Here is a 22,723-nt window from a genome sequence, read left to right as displayed (position 1 = left end):
AATCCAAAGAGTTAGTTATGTTGTTTGCCTAATTCTACCAAAATTTACATTTTATATTACTTGTGTAAGATTTTCCTGATCTCAGTCTTTAAAATTGTGTAGAATTTTTTTCATATTTTCCTCACCCTAAACCTCTCCTCACATCCTCGTTTCAAAACTGAAATATGTGAATAAATTCTAACAAACAAACAAACAAAATCTTATACTTGCCTACATAAAATCTTTCAGGCAGCCACTGAGTAATCTCAATATATTGTATAAATGAGATGGTTTTGCTGATCAATAGATACTTCAGGTGTATCCTAAATCTTAGAGAATGAATTCAATGTAGTCCATGCGTACAAACTGGTGTCACTTCCTTGAACAGGAGTTTGAAGTCTTCAGAGGACAATGAGTTTTACATAAAAATAATAATAAAAAAAAATTGATGAGAAACTTGTTAGCCAATTGTCTTGTCATGTAGCTGCTTCAGCTACTGTAGCCTGGATTTTTAAAATCTTTATTTTATTGTATTTATTCATATTTTATATCTAAATAAAGTATGGTTCATATTATTATCTGTTTCTTCTTCAAATTGGTGGAAAATATTCTTATATTTTCCTACGCTGTAATAGCTGGGAGAGTCCACCTTTTATGTACACTACAATTAAATAGAGAGGACACAGAGTGAGATTACAGTATGTCAAGAGGGCAAAGAAGGGAGTTGCCTACCTGAGGCCAATGAATAGCTTGAGAGAGCTGAACAATATTGTGTTATATCTAAAGGCAGTGCAGAAAAGTAACTGATCCTTAAACTGGCAATAAAGTGCTTGCTTCTGAAACAGGTGAGTGACAGTTTAAAAGGATACTGTGATGAGGAATAGGACTAATTTTGCTTTCCCCTATTTATTTGGGTCTGTGGCTTGTATGCACTTATGTGTGTTATATTTCCCTGTGTATGTTTTGTGTTGTGAACTATTCAAGTTTCTGATTTTTTATGTGTATCATCAAACCTATTTGTGTTTATTTTCACAAGGAAAATCCATTTGGCATGTGGTTTTGTTTTCAATTTTTCCAGGAACCCATGATAGCGAATCGTAGAATATCCTGAGTTGGGAGGGACTCAAGGATCATCGAGTCCAACTCCTGACTCCACACAGGGCAACATAAAAGTTAAACCATATATCTAAGAGCGTTGTCCAAACACTTCTTGAACGCTGACAGGCTTGGGGCCATGACAACTTCCCAGGGGAGCTTGTTCCAGTGCTCGAGCTCCCTCTCAATAAAGAACTTTCTCCTAATCAATCGTAGAGTCATAGAATCATAGAATACCACGTTGGAAGGGACCTCAAGGACCATCTGGTCCAACCTTTCTTGGCAAAAGCACGGTCTAGTCAAGACGGCCCAGCACCCTGTCCAGCTGAATCTTAAAAGTGCCTGATGCTGGGGAATCCACCACTTCCCTGGGGAGATTATTCCAATGGCTGATTGTTCTCATTGCAAAAAATTTTCCTTTTGTGCCCAATCGGAATCTCCCCAGGAGTAACTTGTACCCATTAGCCCTCGTCTTTTCTGTATGACTCCTTGTAAAAAGTGCTCTATTTTTGATTACATTTAAGCTTCCTGTCATAGTGGTTTCAAAAATCTGATTGTTTCTAGAAATGCTAAACTGTTACGTTACATTACAAACAGAAGATCTTTTGGTTAAGAAAAGATGAAATGTTTCAACTGGCACATATTTATGTGCATATGCATGTGTATATATATGTATATATACATATTCATATGTCTGCATGTATTCAATATATGTGTGCATTCAGTATATCACATATATATATACATATTCATATATATAAAATACAGTCTTCTGTATATAACACTTATATCATGAATAAGTGATAAATATAATACTTACATCATGAACTGTGGTAATAAAAATATGCTAAAACTTGAACGGAGATTCCAGAATGCCCAGGTGAATTTTTATCTTTAAAATTCCAATGGCAAAGCTACCGTTTTACCATTTTCTTTATTGTTACAATTTCAGTAAAGCTCCTTTTCTGTTAAAAGGAAGAATAAGAGGGAAAAAAAGTAACCCAACACAAAACCTCTTTGAGTTTTTTTGACAGGGCTTACTGTTGGATTTCAGCAGGCTTGTGCATTTGAGGAGATCTTGGTTTGTATTCCGACATGTGGTCACTGTGCTTCCCACAGTAAGCTATTGAAATAGTAAAATACTTCTAATACTGTTTAGCCTTGAGATCACTATCCCACTCTCAGATTTAGTGGAATTTGACCAACAAGTTAAAAAAATCACTGTACCTAGAAAAAAATATGATCTCATTAAGCCTATTTTCTTCAGAAATCAGGCCAAAGCAGTGTTAAAAGAAGACAAAAAGATACAGTGCTCATAATAAGGAAATGTAGAAATATGTTTGTATTTAGATCAGTGTTTTTAAAGAACTAAGGATTTTTCTTGGGGTGGGAGTGGGGACTCATTACTGGCTGATCTCATCTATAATTCGTCAGTCTTCTTCATTTATTTTGATACTTGTGAATTTGTAACATAGGCAATGACACTTTAAAACAAAATGCTTCTCCTCCTCTTCTTTTTCTCACTGATTTTGTTTAACTTAAACTGTGTTGACAGAAAGGAGTTGGAAGGAAAGGAGTTTGGACAAATTTATCTCTGTCATAAGGAAAGTCACACTTGGGAGAGGAAAGGCAAGGAAGAGCTTCTAATGTTTTAGCATGCATTAGAATATTAATAGACAATTATCACAATTAGATAAAAAATTCTGGTTTCTAAGTAATGTGCCAGTTTTCAAAAACAAACTATTCCTTGTTGTCTCTTACTTGAGAGATATAAATCAAATTGTCTGCTAAACCTGGGAAATGCCAAAGCGCATCTTTTATTTATCATGCCATGTCCATCTATTTGTCTTTTCTCTTACTGAAAATGTAGGTTGGTTTGAGATTTAGAATAGTTAATTTTCTACTCTCTCTCTTTACTTGAATGTCCTTTATTTTCGTGTGCAAAGAAGCATGAATATAAGCTTCCATGCTGTGTGTATAAATAACTCCTCTAGCAACTAGCAAGAATTAAAACGTGGCATTAGCTGCAATAGCTGCATTATCTGGAATGGTTTACCCAGGATAATATAACTAATAAACTTGTATCTCTTTAAGAAAGATCTTTAAGAAAATTAGGATACTTTTGTTACATAAACCAAACCACATTGTTTATTATAATAAAACCTACATAAAATAATGAATAGAAGATAATTTTTTATAATTTCATTCAAATGAGATGACTTAAAGGTAATTTCTGCATTTTAAGCATTTAGTTTCATGGCATTCCCTAGCAATTCACTGACTATAATGTCTCGAATGTTTGCCGTTATTAAGAAACATTTAATGTAAGATTAGCTAAGTCATAAATATTTTATAGGGAGAAAACATATTCTTTCAGGTGCTTTCCAATGTCTTTATGCCTGCAATTCTGTGCATCTGCATACAAATAAAAGGGACGGTCTATTAGCATATTGCACTCCTACTGCATCCTTCTGGTTTGGGTGAGTCAGTCGCAAAACGCTCTGATTCTTTCAGTTTTGCTTCCAAGCTCAGCTAGGTGAATTTTGAGAGGACCTGCCTTCTCTCTTGCTGCCGCTGTCATCTCGGCAGCCTTTGAAGTCGAGTCGTGGCTGTTCCGAGGCGGCTGAAGGGCTGTCCTCCGCTGCTGGCGACTGCTGTGACATATCTGCTGTGTTGGTTTCTCTTGGAATGAAAAACCCGAAGTGTTAGATGTCTAAATGGTGGTGTGGGGTTTTGAGGGGCTGTGGGCTGGAAGTGCTTTTTTGCTCAGTACTTTGAATTGCCTTTTAAACTGTATCGCTGTTGATGGATTTGGTTTTTCTTCCCAGGGAAGATGAGGTTTGCACCGTGTGTCGTGGTTTAACCCCAGCCGGCAGCTCAGCCCCACGCAGCCGCGTGCTCGCTTCCCCCCACCCAGTGGGATGAGGGAGAGAATCAGAAGGAAAAAGGTAAAACTTGTGGGTTGAGATAGGAACAGTTTAATAGAATGGAAAGGAAGAAACTAATAGCGATAATAATAACAATAATAAAATTATAATAGTAATAAAAGGATTGGAATAAACAAAATAGGTGATGCACAATACAATTGCTCACCACTCGCTGACCGATGCCCAGTCCCGAGCAGTGATCCCCCCTCCTCGGCCCCCACTCCCCCCAGTTTATATACTGGGCATGACATCCCATGGTATGGAATACCTCTGTGGCCAGTTTGGGTCAGCTGCCCTGGCTGTGTCCCCTCCCAACTCCTTGTGCCCCTGCAGCCTTCTTGCTGGCTGGGCAGGAGAAGCTGAAAAATCCTTGACTTGGTCTAAACACTACTCAGCAACAACTGAAAACATCAGTGTGTTATCAACATTCTTGTCATGCTAAATCCAAAACATAACCCTATACCAGCTACTAGAAAGAAAATTAACTCTATCCCAGCCAAAACCAGGACACTGTGGTAGTCCTATATGAGTAAGGCAGATCACTCTGCCAAAATCAAGCCAGTGAAGGGGAAAATGGGCAGAAGAAAACCGAATCTCATTTTTTAGAGACTGTTTTGGCAGGATTGCTACAAACATAAATATTGTAATTTTTAGACACACGGTTTAAGGAAAAAAAGTGAACCTTCTGAGGAAGAGCCATGTTCTACAGGTTTTTTCCCCCCTTCATCTTCTTTGCCTTTTGTAGTCAAGGTACCACATGCCACCTGCTGCTGGCACAGTAGGGCCCCATCCCTCCTGACGACTACTCTCATTTTTATGACCCGAACAGCAGTTCCCAAAGTTTCCCTCCCAGGGGCTCCTGACACGTATCTGGGTTGCGATTCACCTGCAGCAATCCGAATATCCCGTGGGTTGGTGGCCCCGTTTGTAAGTCCGCCCTTTCTTACAGCACCTGGGCTCCAACCGAGGAACTGCCGATGCGAACCGCGCGCGGGAGTCGGACGTGAGCAGCAGCCTGGTGGGGAGCTGCCGGGAGAACGGTCGCAGTTTTACAAAGAAATAGCACACCTCAGAAATGGTGCTTGGTAAGATTACTCTGCTGTGTGCTTTAGGGCTGTTCTTCACTGTAGAAGTTTAATAAGCTCGAAGGAAGCGCAGTGTCTGCTCTGCAGCCTGCCTGCTCCATTTATTTTCTTGCTATCTAAGGACAAAAGAGTGCTGTGTGTATATTCTGTTGCGATCGTACGTTAAGCAAATTTCTTTCAGTGACTTAAAATAGAAATAATACTAGTCGCTAAAGAGAGGACAACAGTATTTCACAGAACCACTTAAAACTGTTTAACCAAATGGAATTAACAATCATTTTTTTTAAAAGGTTGTTTTCTACTTTAGGTCTATTCTCTGTTTTCTACAAAGTTTTGTGCATCTATAAATTCTGTCAAGTCTGTTTTTGTTGACAGGCAATATTTTTCTTCATTCGGAAGTTTGATTTGCTTCCTGTGAGATTTCTTGATATATAGTAGAAGTGCAGTTATAACTTAAGCTTGAAAAATCCCACCCTCCAAGTGCATGTAAGTGAAGATGCTATAAATCGTAGGGATATCCCTATATATAACTTTTTTTTTTTTTTTTTTTTGCTTTGTAGGGAGCCCATGTTGGTGGGGAAAAAAAAATGTGTGAGAAGCTTTGTATTAGAATGGATCACCAAAATCTTCCTTGGAATTTGCCATCTTTCAATGTCCACAAAACTTAGGTGCAGAGCTGGTAACTTCCCTGAATGTTTCATGGCCTCTGTGATAATCTTAAAAATCTGTGTGATCTGTGTGCTACCACATGGGTGCTGGGGAAACAGTATTCCTTTTAACAATTAACACAATTGTTAAGAAAGTTAAGGGACTAAAATAACAAAAACTAAAAATATGTCTCTTTTTATGTAGAACATGGGATTCTTATGCTTTTAAATTAGTTTTAGCTGTATATTTTGCGACAACTTTCTTACTTTATTTTCATTTAGCTATGGATTCCCCTTAGTCATCTATACTAATGCAAGCAGCAGTCCCCATTCGATGCATAGAAGGCTATGATTAAGTTGTATACGTATGAATGGTGCCTTTGCTTTTTTTATTCTGCGTTTTTCAGCAAACAGGAATTGGAAGGAAAGAGAGAATAGGGTGGCAATATCCTTTCTTGCTGTTTAATGAAAAACCGTTACAAAGTCAACAGTATGACAGAATTTATTTCCTTTCAGCACATACAAAAGAAATACAAAGGTGTTTACAATACCACCATGTTACCATTTACTTCCCTTTTTTCACCACATGATAAACACAGTATTTCTTATGTAAGAAGCCCATTTCTCTTCTTCATACACCCTGTAAAAATAATAACAGCAATTAGTTCCTTGAGCACTGGTACTAATGAAATCTCTTCTACTGATTTGATCTTGTGGTTAATTTTACTTTGGACCCTTGGAAAGATACGAACACCGATTGGAACTTTTCACAGGTTTTGTGCCTGAGCTCTTTCCCGTGGTGGCTTCTCACGTGCATACGTTCGTGCCACAGCCTGTCCCTCTGTAGGCATGTGTGTTGGAGGTCTCTCCCTTTCACCAGAAATCTCTTTTGACAATACCTATGGGAAGAGTGTGTTTAACCTCTCCACCCCCGAGTTAAATTTCAGCAAAACTAACAGTTCAGAGTGATTAATGAGGGTGGTAAGCAGGCTGACAGAGCAGATAGTATTGACTGCATAAACCTGTTTAGCTAGGAAACTGGGTTAAAAAACCCATAAAAATTAAATGTAACCTCTAATGCTTCCTTGTCATGTGGTATATGAAGCGGGAATCACTCACAGTAAGTTATAGTTCCAAGGAAAATGTATGCCATTATGGTAAGTGTGATATAAATAGGTAGGTAGGCTGGCTCTCACTGCTGCCTATTACTAAGTCATTGCACTGCCCCAGGTTGGCTGTACTGTAGTAATTCATAGACGATTTCTTGGAATGAATGAGGAAAATTCTGGTGGAACTTGGAAATTGATAGTATAGCTTGTTTTTATATCACTTATTTATTTCTTTTAGTGATACAGTAGAAGCTGAAACTAAAGCAAGAACAGCAGTCTCCTCCCTTTCTCTGTCAAATTCTTTTGGAAAGAACACAGCATTTGACTATCTCATTTTACAGAGGTGTGACGAGGCAGGTGTTTTCTCTCTGGTTGCAATCTCATCTTAATTATTTAGAAAAACTGGGGAAATATCTGGGTTTATATGTTGTTTGAGCCAGAAGTTGGAGGTTAGCAGTCTCATCTGTGGTGATGCTTGTCTGCATCATGGAAGAGAAACAAATAAAACCGGGAGAGCTCATAACTTTTGGATTAGTTTTTCTAATAAAAGTAATTTTTTTTTTTTACACTCTGAAGTCAGGAAATGAAAAAGTGAATGTTCTCATGGTGATACTACCTCAGCTGCTTTACACAAATAGTTGGTGTGGGTTTTTTATGTTTTTTTGTAGATTTCTAATGCTTATTATATTACCATTTGTTTTGCTTTGCATGGAAGAAATTCCCTTTCTTGCAAGGTATACATTGCCTTCTGTACACTGTCAATAGCTAAACAGTACTAATAGCAATGATTAAAGGATGGGATGTACACCTTGGCTAAGTTCAATTAATGGAAGTAGGTTTTCATTTCCCGAGTCTTGATTGTCGATGATATCGATGTAACCTTAATTTTAACCGTGTATATGTTTTGAAATGTACCTATAAAACAGCGCATCCGAAAATGTCACCGAGTGTGAGTGAAATGTGCTAGACTGTGTACCCCTCCAACGCAAAACACAAAAAGCGAGGAAATGAGCAGTTCAGTCATTCGATATCCTGTGCGTCCCTCAGGTCTGCACCTCAGCCTTCTCCTCCTCCCTTCCATCTCACACAGCTCACCTTTCTTTACGCCCCTGTGCAACAGTCGTCTTTTATCACCCACGGTTATTATTTGCAACACACTTAATAGAAATTATAGAGCTGAAGTTCATAAATTAGAACTGTCACATCGTTCAACTGTACTCTGTGTATTTCTGCTCATGAGCTGCGCTGGCTAGTGCGACCTAGCCAGTGAGATCACGTAGCAGGGCTTTTTCAAGTGCTTCTCCGGATTTTTCTGCACTTTTGAGGACCGCAGAGGTGTCCTCAGCGTTGAGTGTGCTGCCCTCTGCTGCTGGGTCTCCTTCTCCTCACGGTGAACATCCCTCCCCTGGGCCACCAACCTCTTGGCAAGACCAGGGTTGGTGGAGATGAGGTCCAGCTGGGACCGGCGGGTGAGGATCCGCAAGGCGCAGGTGTACCTACAGCATGGCACAGCGAAGGGCTGGGGCTGGAGCTTAAATACAGCCCCTGAGCTGGGCGGCAGAGGCAGGTTTCTTGCAGGTCTTTTCCCAGCAGGTGATCCGAGGTGACCCAGCGGCACCATTACTGGAGCTGACCTTGAGCACGGGCAGCTAAAGCCCAGGACGGCAGCGGGGAAAGGCTGCGGGGTGTCTCCGTACCTCACTTAGGGCTCTACGGAGAGCGTGTAGCTACGTAAACAGAGTTTGATGGCTGTCTCTGCCTTCCCTGCTGAGAAACGGTGTGAGAATGGGACCAGGGCACGTGGAATTGGCCCAAGTGGGAAATTGTCCCAAAGAGCGTTTGACTCGATCAGCCACCTTTTGAAACCCATACGGTGAGACTTCCTATCATCAAGCAGAGCAAGCGTGGATTTGAGCATTGCAGATCTGATGGCAATTCTGATCTTGGCGACTGATGCTGTCAGGGGAAAGGGAGGAGGTGATGCTTTGTGTGGGATACTGGAAACTGGAGGTGAAAGAAAAACTGAGCTGGAGAAAAATCAATTTCTGAGAATGCCTTAAGATTCTCAAGTCTTGTAATAGACATATCGTAACTCTAAAACTTCTGCTTGGATTTCAGAAGAAAACCTCCCATCCAGTATTTGACACCTCTGCTGCTCCTTGAAATAGTAAATTTTCCCTTCCTGTCTTAAGCTTCATGAACTGCAATAAACACCCTAAATATTTCACCTTTCTTTTGTCATCTGTTTTCTGTAGGAGGTGGGAAGCTGTGTTGTTTAACATAAGAAGAGTGAATAATCGAGAGACCTTACTTCCTTCCCTCATGGATATGAAGGCAAACAGTAGCTAATTGATGAGGAGGACACCTGTGTGTGTTGATTTTTGTTAATGCAGGAAAGAAAGGAGAGAGAAGTGGTTTTCTCCATTGTTTCCATTGGCAAAAGAATAGCAAATAGACTGTGATGTAACGTTATTAATATTGCTCATGGAAGAGGATATATTTCAACACAGTAATTCCAGAGGATCAAAGAAGATTGGCTAATTGAAGGTCAAGCAGTTAAAAAATGTTCCCTCAGGACCCTTTTTGTCCCTCGAGTTCATCAGGTGGGATGGTTACTTTTGGTTCTTCTCAATATTATTAAGGTGATCCATTTTATTTCCTAAAACTGAGTTAAAAATGGTGAATTTCCCTTTTTAAAGAGGATACCTTTTTCAGCAGGAAAACAGACAAAATACTAGAAAAGGACAGGTCTAGAACTGTTATTTGGGTATCTTTCAGTCTGTGAGGAGGACCCCTGTGGTGTTATATTCAGAGACATTTATTCACTGTATTTTTATTCTTTTCTCAAAGATCTAAATTTCAGTTGTCAAAACTTTCTTCTTTCAATGTAGCAATGGAAAACTTTAAAGCCGAGGGAATAACCTTTGGCTTGAATTTAAATGCATGTCTCCAGGGATTATAAACTCAAATCAGACGACTTTCTATCCAACAGATTCTGCAGGTAATACAATATAATTTAGAAATTCTTTTCAGAGTCAGCCTTGCCCGATCTGCCACCGCACAGGTGCGGGGTAAGAGGAAATAAGAAGACTCGGGACTCCAGACAGAAGGTTACAGCTCCTCGTGTTGACATTCCCTTGCATTAATCTTTCTTTTTCACCCTAACATCAGCTTGCACATCTTTGGCAACTGGTGCTCATTTCCATTTTTCTTGTACACCGAGTTACTGATAACCATCTTGGTTTTGTGGTAAACACTTTAGTTGCAACTTTTCATGGTAAACACTTTAGCTGTGACTTTCCTTCCTTTGCTTTGGCTGGCGTGCTTTAGAATTCTTGAAGTGTTTTTCCGTTTGAGAAGAGGAGGTCTCAGTGAAAACATAGACAAGTCATCCCAAATTGATGCTACGTGACTATTTCGTTGGCTGTGAGTACTCTGAGGAGCTGTAACACTAGGGGTGTATGCGTGTATATCTCTGTATAATATAGATATATGTATATAGTCCTGGTTACAGCCTGTGTGCGCGCACACACACACACGATCTTCTCTGTGGGCGCCTTCTTAATTCACAAGGTGCAACTTTTCTCCCACTGAAGAGGTTTCTGGAACCACGGCCATTCATAAAGTTCATTAAACATTAAGGAACGCAGAGGCCAATGTCCTTGTAAGCATTTATTATCATTTTGGTTTTAGCAATGTTGTGCATATGTTGTGTTCACCTCAGGCAAAGGACTTCTGTAGCATTGGCTGGTGTTAGATACCAGACAGAAGGTGGCCTTCACAGGTGATGTGCTCCTCTTCCTCAGAAAGCTAATGTTCTGGAAGAAGCTTTGCTCAGCCTTCCAGCTGCAGTCCCACAGCAGTCATGCAATACTTCCAAGGACTGGAATACCGTGGGGAGCATGTGTTAAAATGCTTACGGGAATGACATAGAAATGTCACTTGCTGAAAGCAATTTATCGGTTCTTTTTACATATGCTGGAAAGGAGCAGGGTAAAACAGCAGTTGAGCCCATTATGGACAACACAACCACGATGTGCTATTTTAACAAACCAGAGAACTCATCCTATCCAAGTCTTCCCCTGCATCACAGTGTGCAGTATTTTTTCAGCCAGCATGCACATTAAAAAGGAACAGAAACAAAACAAGAAAAGCAAACCCTCAAGGTCAGTCAGTCCAAATAATGACAGGCAATACAAATGCATTTTTATACGTAAACAGAAAAGGAGTGGGCAAGCTCTTTCTCATTATGCCAAATAGCAGTCTGGCTATGATTTAATGCATTTGAAATTAAGTCTGTCTCTTCAGCTGTACATTTTTACTAGGTCTGCAGAACAGACTGGCAGACAGCGTGAGCAGATGCTTCTGGTTTGATCAGGCATAGGAGATGAAGGATAAGTTTCTTTGTGCTGGCTTTTCGGTCTGATATCATCCTTTGAATCTTTGTGCAGGACAACAGCAGCAGCGAGCTTTAGGTGCTTTCCAGATGAGGGGTTGGACCAAATGAGCCCACTGGTGTATCATCGTAGGGAGTCTGTAAAGGCAGCTTCTGTTTAAAGATCTCTGCTTAATGCATAGGTGAAGAACAATTATGACTCCATATGACTTTAATCTGTTTCTCCTTCTTTCCATCTCCTCATGGCCCCTTAAAAAAATGTTTAGAGAATTCTTGTCATTTTTCCACCCAGTCAGTACAACACCTGGTCTTTTTTGGATTCACAGTATGTGAAATCAACACCTTATTTCATAAGTAACCCAAAGAAAAGGAGATTGTGGCTTCGTTTTTTTTTCTTTAGTAATAGAAGTAGTAGTAACCTACTTTTGCCTCCTGGTGCCTTATGTGCGTGGGCATTCCTGGACAGTTCTAGTGGTAAGACATTCATCAACAGTCAAACTCATGAAGTCCTAGATCCCTGTTCCTATCCCACAAGCAGGCCCTGACTCTAATGATCTTTTACTGAAGAGTATGGAAAACATGTCTTGCAACCAGCTGTTCTGAACCGGCATCTATCTTGCTTCAATATATACCAATAAAGAAGCACCTCCAGAATGACATGAGAGACAGTATAACCAAAACCATGTTTGGAATGATGGCTGAGTGCCGTTGACTGAAAATACTGGAGGTGTGATTTATTATTGTTGATGTGTTTAGCTCAATAGCTTAAATTTTTGCTTTAAAACAGGAAACAATCTACAATCTCTGAAAAGTGATTATGCTTACTTAAAAAAATAAATTGCATTTAATGGAAAGGAGCGAGGAGTTAAAGAAAAAACAAAAGAAGAGTTTTAAAATGCCCTTCTTGGTAGTTATCTATATGCATGATTTTTTTTTTCTTTTTTCTTTCTACTTAGAAGCTTTGTCATCTGGATCTTTAGTTCTTCCTGCTTCTTTCATATCTTAGCTGCTCTTTCAGCAAGAGTTTATGGCCTGAAAGCCAATTGCCTTTTACTTCTTTAATTATGGAAGCTGAAGGCCACTTTGTCTGCCCTGAGTGCTTAATTGAAGGAGGACCATGCATGCTTTTTTTTGTTCCTGCCTCGCCTGCCAAGAGTATGGTGCACTGCATAGAAGGGACAACAGCTTCTTTGGTGATTTCTTTTTAACTGCCGTCCTGGAGCAAGGGGGGAGCCAGTAAGGAGATTATAGTACTCTGTCCCTTATTTAAGAAGGATTGTGATGGCCTGGTCTAGATTAAGTGTATGTGGAACGTTCTTCAGTTTTCCTTTTATAATGGCAAAAGATATGGAAAGTACTTTTTCTTTTTTTTTTTTTTTTTTTTTTAGAGGAGGGCATTTAACATCTCCTGCATCTCTCTCTCTCTTCCTTACAGAAGGGGGAAAGGGTTTCTATTCACAAAGAAATCCCCTACTTTCTACCCTTTCATCACTAAGTGATATTTTTCTCATGAATTTCTTTTGAAAGAAATGTCTGTATGGTCACTGCAAGCTGGTTGCTTGGCCTTTTATATGCCATCCCTATGAATCAGCCAGAAACAAAAATTATCTCTATGCGAGTTCTGGTCTTCATTTGCCCTTGTTTAATGTATTTGCCCAATTTGATATCTGAGTTATTGTTTTATAAAAGGCATGTCTTTAAAATTATTAAATACAGTGATAAGATTTCTAAGCAGAGAAACATATTTGAATTGCTCTTACAGTATTTATGCTAAAATGACAATCAGACACTCTGGTTCTACCCTGAGATACTTGCTAAAATGGTAGTGGGATTGAGCTTGGCTCTGACTTTTCAGAACATGCAGATCTTATGAATGAGTCATGAAGGCTGAACTGTCATATATCAAAGCTTAATTATTGCATAAGTTTATCCTTCAACCGTTCTCCTCTGATCTTCTCACACCAAAAGTCAGATATTTCCTGTTGTGATGCGTTTTATTTTCACAGGAACAAATCCAATGGTGCCAAAGGAAGCTGTGGTTGCACTTTGGTGACAGAATACAAAAAGGAATGTGATAATTAAGTTATGTTATGAATATTGGTTATAAATTATGTTGTCTCATGTAAGCACTTGGGGCTTCTGTTGTCTTTTTCTTTCTACTGCATCATTTTTTTCACAATATTGGAAGCTTGGCCGTGTGCAGAGATTTTCTTATCTAAGGATACCAGCTGTTTACTGGAGGTTGAAACTAGTTGTTCCTTTCTCAATCAATGTCTGTCACAAGGAGACAAAAATGTGTGTATGACTTACATGATTTGTTTTCATAATGACGAATGTAGTTTAGTTAGGAAATTGATTACAAAAATAGAAACCAGGCTTTGAAAAGCAATTTGAAGATATGGTGTAGATCTGTTATGATCATTTTAAGGCTAATGAGTATATTTCACTTACACAGTTAATCTTTTCAGTGTCTAGCAACAATGTTAATGTGGGAAGCCAATGTTGAGAGTAGGATGCACGCTTTGCTGATATGCACCCAAATTATACGCTAACTCTTTAATGCATTATTTCCATGGAATGAGTATCTAGAATGCAAATGTAATATAAAGCTGAGGCATTAATCTTCTTCAGAATATACAAGTATAGGATAGAAGTGCAGTAATCTCATTTAGGCTTTCTTCGAATAATGTTGAGAGAAGATTTTGAATCATTACTGGTTTAGAGGCATGAGCAACAGTTTGAGAGTCAGGTTCTATCGAATTCAGGCTACCCATGAACCACGTTTCAAATCCCAGCCTTGAAATATCACAGAGTCTAGGCCAAAAGAAATCTTCCTTGGATCAAGGGAATACTGCCTTAGTATGACCCAGACAGGGACTGGTCTCTGGGTCATACTATTCCTTCACTCCTTCCAGTGGTCAGTGTTGCTCCCTGTTATTCTGTATTAACTGTGCCCAAAATAAGGGGGCATCCTCTGTGTAGCTAGGGAAGAACCCTCTACCTCTTGATATCAACAAACTACTCGGTGTTTATTTTGCAAACTCGGTGAACATTGCCTAGGCAGGCCAGTTACTTCAAATTCCCTCAAGGCTTTGGTTATGTTTTCAGTACCCTGCTGCCTTCTTTGATAGTCCTTCCACCAAATGAGGAAATGTAGCAGGTGTCATTTGAAAAAAAAAAAAGTATATAAGAAAAGTAAAATTATCTTGGTCTTAAATTATGTTAATTTGCCTTTTAGCATGCTAGAATTGTAAACTTTCAAGTTCTCTTGGTTCAGTATGGCCTTTATACAATCTCATCTGTGGTTATTTTGCTCTCCTGACAAATGTAAGAGGGAGGCAAGAGACACAGTGACAGCAGCCCTAAGGAGGTGGCAAGTAAATTTTAGCATGATGCTTGCTTTCTGTGATTTGGTTTAATAAAAATCAGTAGGGAAATGCCTGTGTTCACACTTTGAGCTTTATTAGCCCATGCAAAACTTTTCCACTTCATCTCTTTACTTCGCCTGACATATTTAATAAATGTGGCAGCAACTCAATGAAGAAGGCATAATAAATGAGTCTTTCCATATCTTTAGCAGAGGAAAGTGTAGATTATTAAAAGATCCAATTTTCTTTAGAAAAAAACCCAGACTACACCTTCTTGATTCTAAATCCTAAGTATGTGTGAATAAATTGAAAGAAATATCACTTTAGCTGAGAAGACCAACAGAATGTCTATAGATTCTTTGCAGGTTAAGTATCTCTCATGTTAAGAAGAGCCCAAGACGTTGGCTGGTCTCTGCACTTCTTGGGTAACGTGACCTCAACTTTCAAGGCACTGTTTTGAGGTACTTGGAAACACACTGTGCAACTTAGACATGTAAGACCTGAGATACCTTGTGGTTTGGTTTTTTTTTTTTGTTTGTTTCCAATTCTAGTAGTCCTGTTTTGCCAGGCTGAGTATAAGACTCCTTTGGGTGATGGGAGATGGGGGTGGCTGAAGGTAGAGTCAGAGACGATTGTTCATGTTTTCTTAAACACCAGTTGTTGCAATTCTTCTCCACAATGATGCCTCCAAAACATGCTGGAGAATTTAGCTAATCTTACTATGTTTAGCTTTGCATGCAAGTGGAGATCTGGTTATGTATAAAAGAACTTAAACAGAGTTGTCATGCTAACATTTAAATCTTTTCTTTCCAGCACAGCACCACTGTGGGTGTGTTACATAAATTCCACAATGGAGTGTATTTCAGATCCTGCAGCTCAGAGGCCATCTGTCATCGAGCGTGGCACATTCACCTGCTCGTCACTTCTGCAGCACTGTGTGCGCTAGACAGGGTACATCCAGATGAAGTTAACAACGGGAGCGGCTCTTGATACAGCTGAGTTTGGAAAGACTTAGTAATCAAGTCACTCTTTCAGATGGGAGCAAACACCACAAATAGATTGCTCTTTCTATCCAAGAGAACACCAAGTGCTTTCCGCTTTGCTTCAGAAAAGAGCAAACTAGTTCCCTAAGGGCTGTTTTTCTGCTTAGTAGAATCCAGCATCGCCTCCGTGGGCACTTCTCTACCGTGCCTGACCTGCAGGTAATCACAGAACTCTAAAAAGAAAATTGTCCTTAAGTCCTTGGATAGATCCAGACAGGATTCAGCATTTTTATAAGTATCGACTTATCTATGTCTCACCATTTCCCTTCCACCTTTGTATTTCCTTGAACTCTGAGGAAGTGGAAGTAAGCCAGGGCATGCTGTTGACCACTTCTCCTAATGTTATTTGTCTGGAGTGGTTTTTGGCTTGAGAATATGTTCACATTTCTGTCTTGGTCTAACTTTCCCTTGTTCTGTGTTTAATGCAAACTGTGTAAGTTGTTGAAGGAGGAACTTGACAGTGTGGATGTGTGCTGACAATCTGCGCCAAGAATTCCAACTATGGGTCAGAGATTTTTTCTTTCTAATCAGTGACAATGTACATAACCTTTCTGTCTACTCTCAGTGTTCTTGTCTGTAATATGAGGTTTTACTTGCCTGCCTCACAGGCATGTGGAAGCTTAATTAGTGTAGGTAATAAATGCTAAGTATTATTTTAGAAGATCTGTTGCATTCTAAAATGATCAAGTTTGGATCTTAATTCACAGCTTTATGGGCTAAGGTTCAGTATTGATTACCTTAAATTTTCACAAAGCCTCTCCTGAATTTAATAAGGGATTTAACAAAATAACTCTTGAAAATACTTATGATTCATCTTAATAAAAAGCTAACTTGTACTTGCATAAAACTAGTAGAGCTTTGCACATAATCAGAGTTTTCTTGAATGACAGTCTTTGAAATGCAAATGTTGTACAGGTCTTCCCCTTCTGAAGAATATATGCTTGTTATTGTATTAACATATGTAAAATGTTTTTCTTCAGATATTTTCTTAAATTATTTTCTTCGGGCTCCAGTATAAAGGAAGAGCATAATTTAAAATCACACTCACTTGGCATTCCTTCAACATTTCCTAAGTAAAAACAAATTACATGGTAAAAATGGATTCCATTTTTCTAGGGTGGGAGGACAAAGAGTAAAGTGTTGGGGTTTTGGGGTGCCTAGCTTTGTGCCTCATCATGTTTAATCAGATTGGTATCAATCATGAAAAACCGTAGATCTGAGATCCCTTTCTCAGCATTCCTCAGAAGATGAGTATTTCAGTTCATTGTTTTCTCTTCTTGTTTCAGACCTGCTGCAGAGAGATCATATTTTTTTAAAATCAGAGGTATTACTGGAAAATTCCATCAATAAAATCAAAGGATGCAGCATAGAAACAAGGAACAATATGTGCTCTGCAAAGTTTAGAGGACTCCAGAAGGAGCTTTCGTGACACCAGATACTACAGATACTTTATCTATGTCTATTGTAGACTTAGCCATGTCTCCATGTGTGTGCACTGAATGTGATTTTCCTTTTTCTCTAAATACTGTTTTTGTACTTCTTCTTGAGGCCACTTCTTGCTATTACGGTATGTAATTAAAATTAACCTTACTTTAGTCAGGGATTTTGAGCAAGTTCCTCCTATGGATTCTTCCAATCTAAAGGTTGCCTAAAGCTCCAAGAATAACATGTGCCTGAAAGTGTCATTCTTTTGCTGCAATGTAAGCTTCTTTGGTAGTGTTAAAAATCATCTCTGTAGGACACAGAACATTCTTGGGGATCATGTCAAGACTCTGGGATTCTCCCAGGAGCTAAGAATCATCATAAATCTCATTTTAATCTCTGCTTTCATTGGTGGGAACATTTCTGACCTTGCCTGTGTACATACACAGCAATATGTAGAAAACAACAAAAATAAAACAACCCCAGCTCCCTTCATCTTAATCCTTCAAACATTCTTCTCAGCCATGAAAAAGGGCAGAGAACCAAATAACATGATAGGTATGAATCATATTGCTGGATGCCCTTTTAGAAAATGCTCAAGTGTTATTAAGGCAAGGGTTTAATGTGTATATACTTGCTGATGTGCCAAAATTGGTGGTTGTTGCATTCACAGCTGTGGTAGATGCATGTACAGAAGTAGTCATGCATAAGCATGCTCCCATGTAACGTGCAAATAGATATGGCTTAAAAAGGATTTATCTCTCGGTGAGTAGTTGTTGATTTCCAATGATGAGTGGATGTCCTCGTGCCCTGGTGCAGTTGTTAGGTACTCCAGTAATGGAATTCAGGTTAGTTGTCTTATAGCAAAAATTTGCAATATCTGAAAACAGTCTTTTTACAATGAATGGATAAAACACGTTTGAGGATTTTCTGTGTAGCACAGTTATGTTTCTCCGTCTATTTGCAGGGAAAAAAATCTGTGTGCAAATTTTCTACTGAACTGGCATAGGCAATTGATGTCCTTGATTCAGAGCTGGCACTATTCTAGGTGCATCTGATGCTTTCATTCATTAAGGAAGATTTCCAGCAAACAGTTTCATATCTGCATATTTTAGCAAGTTGAGATGTCACTGAAAACAAAGCAGTGATGAACTTCTGTATTCTCTAACACTGGTCCAAATAAAGCATTTATCTGTCCTGTAGGAGCTCAGAACTAACTCCCAATGACTAATCTGACACTCGAGGCTGCACCTCCTGTACTCTGGTAATTTCTTTTCTTGTTAGGAAGCAAGTGACTTAGTAGATTCCACTTACTGTACAAGAGAAACATCTTTGTGATCTTAAAGATAGTCTAAAAGGCTGCCTTTTTTCCCCAAATACATGTTTCAAGATCTCAGTGGAGATCTTCGGTTGTTCTGTCTCAGGAAATGACTGGTACCTTAGACAGGGAATTCCTCATGCTGTCTAAGTCTCTGGCTTTGATGCTGGCTGGTAGAAAAAAAAGAGTCCTGACTTCTAGAGCTGGTGAGTAAATAATTCAGGAGTTCATTTGGACATGAGGAAATGGAATGAAGATGCGTCAGAGAAAGTTCAGATTGGACCTTAGGAAAAGGTTCTTCACTGAGAGGGTGGTTGATCACTGGAACAGGCTCCCCAGGGAAGTGGTCACAGCACTAAGCCTGTCAGAGTTCAAGGAGGGTCTGGACGATGCTCTTAGTCATATGGTTTAGTTATAGGTAGTCCTGTAAGGAGCAGCGAGTTGGACTCGATGATCTTTATGGGTCCCTTCCAATTTGAGATGTTCTATGATTCTGTGATTTAAGACTGCAGAGGTTTTGGCTGATTGAACTAGGACTGTAAATTTTAAAACATTTTATAGTTCATGTCTCATGGTAGGTTGCAGATTTTCAGTCTTTGAATAAACACACTTGGTGGAGGATGATGTTGGAAAATCTGAGAAAGTAGCAATTTTTTTCCCAGAAGGAAGAATTAAGAAAACACTAGGTGAGTGAAACAAAGGATGTTTCTTTTATCTTTTAAAGGAGAATATGGTCCCTCACTATGGGTCCAGGAATGACACTGGAAAAGTATTTTTCACTTCTTTTGTGGGGTAGGTTGCAGGGTCATATGGGGAAACCAATAATTATCTAGTCTGTTTCTTTGGCTACCTACTCTGTTCCCTCTGCCCTTTCCCCCCTAGTCTGAAGGATGAGGAGAAGGGTCTCATTGCTGAAGAACTATTGAGGAAGGAGAATTCTCTTTAGATTTTTTTTTTTTTTACTACGTATTTTAATGAATAGGTGTGGATCTAAAACTATTAGCCTCTTCTGCCTAAGCTAAAAGACAAACAGTGTCTGCGTGAGGTCTACCTGCGGAGCGCAGGGGGGGAAGGACTGTCGCACTCAGCTTGACCTATTTTTCTTATTTGATGAAGAGAATGAGTGAATGTCCTGGACGCCCGTCAGCTGCATGACTGAAGAATCATTTATACTAAAAGAGATTTAACTAAAAGCGTATAACAACAAATATTTACTTCCTTTAGTTAGCACATTCCTGCTGTATTTAAGAGTTTTCTCCAAGGAGAATATGCAAAGCCGTGTGTAAAGGAGCATGAAATTCTTTTTTAACTTAGACTGCTAGTCAACTCTTCATTTCAAATGCCCTGTTTAGTCCCTAACGGTTAAAAAACCCCTTAGTTTGTGTTTTCCTTCTGTAAAAATAATTTCCTGAGGGTTCCCTGGCTTAGAGAAAGACGGTGGATAAATTCAAGAGTTTTATACAATCCCCAGAAAGTCAGTTGCCTTGCCTGCCAGAATCTTGCAGGAACCGTTTGAACATCTTATATATGTAAAGTTTGGAAAGAAAGTCCTGTGAGAACATGATTTAATGTTTCTAGGTAGGATGAAACTGGCTTCAATGATTTTTGTATTGTAAAAGACAGATTTCTCATCCTTACTCTTCTAGAACAAAACCTTTTCATATTTTTTTTTTTTATTGATGAGTTATTTTTAAACAAGAAAGTTTTCCCTTTGTTGCATGGAAATTCTCCTAGAGTGATACAGGTTTGTGTTGAGGTATGTGTGCGTGCAGGTTTTTAAAATAACTATAACGTTTAAAAAAGGGAGTGTGAAAAGTCAGAATCCCATCAGAAAGTCGGGATTCTAATCAGTAATGTTTAGCGTGGTTTATTTTTTCTTGCCAGTGCATGGAAAGTCTGCACAAAGACAATATTTATCATCATAAGTCAGATGACGCTGATTACTTGAATGCAGCGCTTAACTGGCTCATTAAGTGACCCTTGAGATGGCTGTGGTGGAAAATAGGTAGGAAGAAGAATAGGTCCAGGTTCTGTTGGGTTTGCCACGAGTGACAGCTTGGTGGCTGCTTACCGCGGGGTAACAGGACCCTCGGGAGCTTGGCCAGCCCACCCGCTTGTCCCAGGGCAGCATCAGCTGTACCTGCATCTTCCCCAAAACTGCTGCATCTGTCCGTATCGATTTTGACCAGGACCACCTGTGGGGTATGTCCGTCATCAACGTAATCTTAATAACTGTCTGCTTTTTATTTTAAATCTCTGTTGGTAATTGATTTACGTTTAGTCCTTCGCTTACACCAATCTGCAAACTCTTTCTTCCAATAAACTTTACTGGCAGTTAGGTATTAACGTACTTCATGCTCACAGTTAGTGCCTGTTTAGTGGATGTGAATGCCTAATGGTGGATTTTAATATCCCAACAGGAAAACTCAGTTGTATAATTCCCCTCATAAAGAGTTGAGCATAAAATAAGGAGTTTGATAGTTTTCTGTAGATAATCTGTTTGGCGATAAATAATTCATTGTCATAAATGCATCCAAAAGAAAGTTGCCTGATTTTTCTCTTTTTTTCCAAGTTATCTGTTTAACTGTACTGTATTCTGTAGGCTTTTAAAATATTTGTCCCTGTGAATTTTGCATAAACTTTGCCAGTTTTGTATGAAAATAAGGAATCTCGTTATTTTTATAGTCACCTGGAAAATTTCCATCTCTAAGAGTTTTTGTAAGATATTTAACACTACATGATATAATTCAGTATTTTTACTAAGTTAGACGGTTTCTGACTTACAAGAATAGAAACTCTCAGGAGACTGGAGCAACTGGCTGGGGTTAACCACGCACTCACTCTCTATTAAGCTGGTTGAAAGAGGGGTAGGGAAATACTGTGCTCGCCTTCTGCAATCTAAAGACTACATTTTTAAAGGCATGATAACTGAATAAAAGTGTTTACTTAGCTGAGTTCTGTTTTGTTGAGGAGATGACAGTCTCATTTGTTTAGCAAGGGGTTAAATAGAAACTAATCCTTTAGGCTTACTTTGAAAGGTGGTTATCTTTCCAGCAAGAGAGAGCATTGTTTGCTTTGCCAGAAACAGTGTAATTGTTCCTTAAACCATCATGTTCTCTAAAAGAATAAACTTATTAGAAAGAGGAAAAATATCAGTGGCATAAGCATTGTCTTGAAAAGATTCAAAAAATTAATGAAAGTGCTTTTGTTTGTATCTAACGAGCATAGGCATTTTGCATGATGTAAGCCGTATTAAAGCTTTTTGTGAAGAGATTATTTTTTTGTGATGAGTGCTCTAATAGAAGTATCATAGGTTATGGGAAACGGAACAGTAGTATGGTTGGCTCAAGTTAATTACATTTATTCAGAAGAAAAACTATGCTACTGTGCACTTCAGGACAAGCAGAGAAAATACCGAAACCTTTTTTCGCCAGCATTTATCTATTTCAATTATTTTTGACAGTGTGTGTTGCATGTGTGCTTTAGCTACAGTGCCTTTATATCGACAGTTGGTAGCACAAGCCTTTTAAAGCACAAAGGGTAGCAGTACTTCAGCCAATCTGTGATAAAAGGGAAAAAATGAAATCACTATGGAAACTGCAGGAAGAATCTAAAAGCTTTCTTTATAAAGTAAACGTCTGATGTTTGTGACTGCGGGGGCAAAAAATTCATAAATCTGTACGATGCTATCATTTCTGATTTGTTATCGCAGCAAATGCCAAGTCTAAGCAGTCTGACCTTAGCCTTATTAAGTGCTTTCTTTTCAGATACAGTTATTATTCGACAATAGAGAGACTGCAGTGCTGCAAGGGGGAAAACTAATATATTTAAAATGTGTCTGTGTGTGTGTGTGTGTGTCTGTGTGCGCCTGTGTGCGTGTATATATATAACTATCCATCTTTCTTTCCCCATGAAGCTTATGGAGTTGGGAACGCTGAATGTGGGAACTCAGGGACTACTATTCTGAGCACAACTGAGAAAACTATGTTTCGTCCCATTGCATGCGCCTGTCTTTGATCTCAAATTGAAAATCTCTGAGCCTCTTCCTCCAATCCAAAAGCAAATAAATACTGAGAGAAAGAAGCCTCTCTCCTCTCAGCACGCAGGGCCTCCACGACTGAAAAATGAAGGTGACTGGAAGAGCTCTGATGAACCTCTTTGGACAACAGACAGCAAAAATACCTGTCTCGGTGGAGGAGTTTAAGAGCACTGCAGAGATCCTCAGACAGTACAGAATATCCTGGCTCACACAGGCCACTCTCTTTATCTCGAAACAATACCAGCCAAGCTGCTCCGTACCTACAACTGAAGAGCTGCAGGAACAGGAGTACAGT

General features: G+C 39.1%; 1 long non-coding RNA gene across 2 annotated transcripts; it reads left to right on the top strand.

The window, feature by feature from the left end:
- The first annotated feature begins 4,847 nt into the window (after positions 1-4,847).
- Positions 4,848-21,665, top strand: LOC138682470 (uncharacterized). Of its 2 annotated transcripts, XR_011322554.1 has the most exons (4): positions 4,848-5,079; positions 9,236-9,445; positions 14,961-15,808; positions 16,936-21,665. It is a non-coding gene; the product is annotated as an uncharacterized lncRNA (long non-coding RNA). The 2 variants fall into 2 exon arrangements; XR_011322553.1 differs by lacking the exon at positions 16,936-21,665 and having other exon boundaries at positions 14,961-16,747.
- The last annotated feature ends 1,058 nt before the right edge of the window (positions 21,666-22,723 follow it).

The sequence above is a fragment of the Haliaeetus albicilla genome, chromosome 28, assembly GCF_947461875.1.
Source record: "Haliaeetus albicilla chromosome 28, bHalAlb1.1, whole genome shotgun sequence".
Taxonomy (NCBI): Eukaryota; Metazoa; Chordata; class Aves; order Accipitriformes; family Accipitridae; genus Haliaeetus; species Haliaeetus albicilla.
This window is presented reverse-complemented; position numbering and strand designations above follow the sequence as displayed.